Genomic DNA, 2,272 nt, shown 5'->3' with positions numbered 1-2,272 from the left:
ACCGCCTCGTCATATAATTGCCTGTCTCCTCCCCTCCAGGCTCTAGGACTCTAGCTAGCAAGGGATTATGGTTTGTGGAAGCGGAACCCCATCCATATGTATGTAAAATTAGATGGATCTGTGCCCAAGCAGTACAATGCCGTAGGCAGGGGCCCAATCCATCCCCAACCCTCAGCCGCGCGGCATTTACTCAAGAATTCAGGTACGTGTGTCTCTGAGCAGCAGTTAAATCTAGGCATGCAGCCAAGCATTGGTGAAATCATTTGCCAAGCTGCAAACAGTTTATTATTTATAGTGTCCATAGATGAATTCAGGTACGTGTGTCTCTGAGCAGCAGTTAAATCTAGGCAGGCAGGCAGGCAGGCATGGGGGTGAAATGAAAATCTGCCAAGCTACAGACAGTTTAGAGTAGACAGACGAACCTTCGAGCTAGCAGGTGCACATGCCCTGGGTTTTACAGGGTGGGCCGGCGGGGCTCAGTCGACACTCGACAGAGGAGTACTCTGCCATTACGGGAGGGTGAAGTTAATAAGCTGCCGCTGGATGGATGGGTGGATCCAAGGTTGGTTCACTCACCTTCTTATGGAGGCCATTGAATTCCTGTGTTCCCTCCCCAGAGAGACACGATGGAGGATGAAACACAGAGTTAACTCTGAGATGAGATGAGATAAGATGAGATGGATCGGAGCCGAAGCAGCAGGTCAAGTACATGGATTTCGACTTGGCTAGCTTCCTCCTGCCGGCTCCGGCAAGTTACCCGATCGGCCAAGTACAGGGGTCACTGTATGCTGGTTAATTACCACGGGGAGTTACCCACTGCCGGCGAGATGTTTTTGTGTACCTGCAGCTCATTGAAACCTGCATCTGCCTTACGGCTTGTATGTTCCTAGTGAGTACTAGTATTATAATACAGTACGTACGTGCGGCTGCACGGTGCACGTACGCGTGTGCTCCTGAACTGTCGGCTCCTGCGTCTGAATTCGAGCTTGAGTATGTGAACATTTTCTCCAAGTTTCAGAAATGAGGCGCGCGTTGTCACATTTCTCTGAACATTCCCAGGTAGGATCGGGGTAGCACGTCGACGTCGCTGCATGGGTGGAGGTAGCTGACTACTCCTGCCTACCTACAACGAAAACGACGGTTTATGAGGTCTCGGGCCTTAATGAAAATTACGTATGCAGCTAGTATCAAATTGGCGCCATCAATCAATTCTTGTACCCTTTTGGTGCATACGACGTTGCCGCAACATGCATATACCGACGAGCAGCTGTCGTCGATCGGTGGACGATGATGAGGTTGATAGGGCGTCGCTGTCTAACTAACGGAGCATCATGCGCCGACGAGAGTGATGTTAGGCGTGGCACGCACCTGCGTAATTAGATGTTCATATATAGAAAGTAGAACCATGCTTATATTGGTCACTGATGTTACGTACGCGGTGGTCTGTCTAGCTATTTTTCTTCTGGCGTCCCGAAATATTGGGATCCTAACTAATTGCACGCCAACTTTTAATTTGTCCACATCCGCTCGGTATATATGTACGTGAACGACTGAAATGACCAGCCTATATGCGTACGTGCGTAGTACGTATGTGGTAGTGATGGCAGTAGCAGTGAGATCCACGGGCTGCACGTATGTGGCCCCTGTATCCGAGAATCTAGCCGTACGTAGTTATGTTGGTCATTCACACACCAACCGCGCCTCATGCTCTCATGCTCTTCCACGCCTCGCACTAACTCTCGTGGCTTTTTAATTTCATGCCGTTTTTACTGCAAAAAAATATGCACTCCGAGGTTACTCAACTACCATGCGTGTTCCTGGTTCAGACTGAGCGCTGGCTAGCTAGCCTGCAGGTGAAACGAAGGTAGGACTAGCGAATTAAGTTGGTGAGTTCGACGGGTCAGATCGAAGCCGTTTCACCGGCTATTTATGGTCGGGACGGTGGTAAGGCCAACTCCACCGTACGACTCTAAACCGAACGTCTGTTTTATCTGAATTTCGTCCATTTAAGATGACAATGGAAACAAAAACAAACATGCGTGTCCGGCTGGTGTTCTAGACGCCCACCGCGGCGTCCAACCTCAAAACGTCCGCATGCACTGGCCGCGCCAAAAGTCGACACCGCTCGCCGCACTTCTCCCTGCGCTCGCCGCCCGCCCTGTCGTGCCCGTGGCCGCCTCACCACCTGCGCACGCGCTCCTCCCTGCGATCGCCGTCCGCCGCCCGCGCTCCACCCTGCGCTCACCGCCCGCACCCTCGCCGCCCCGCGCCG

The sequence above is a fragment of the Triticum aestivum genome, chromosome 6A, assembly GCF_018294505.1.
Source record: "Triticum aestivum cultivar Chinese Spring chromosome 6A, IWGSC CS RefSeq v2.1, whole genome shotgun sequence".
Lineage (NCBI taxonomy): Eukaryota > Viridiplantae > Streptophyta > Magnoliopsida > Poales > Poaceae > Triticum > Triticum aestivum.
This window is presented reverse-complemented; position numbering follows the sequence as displayed.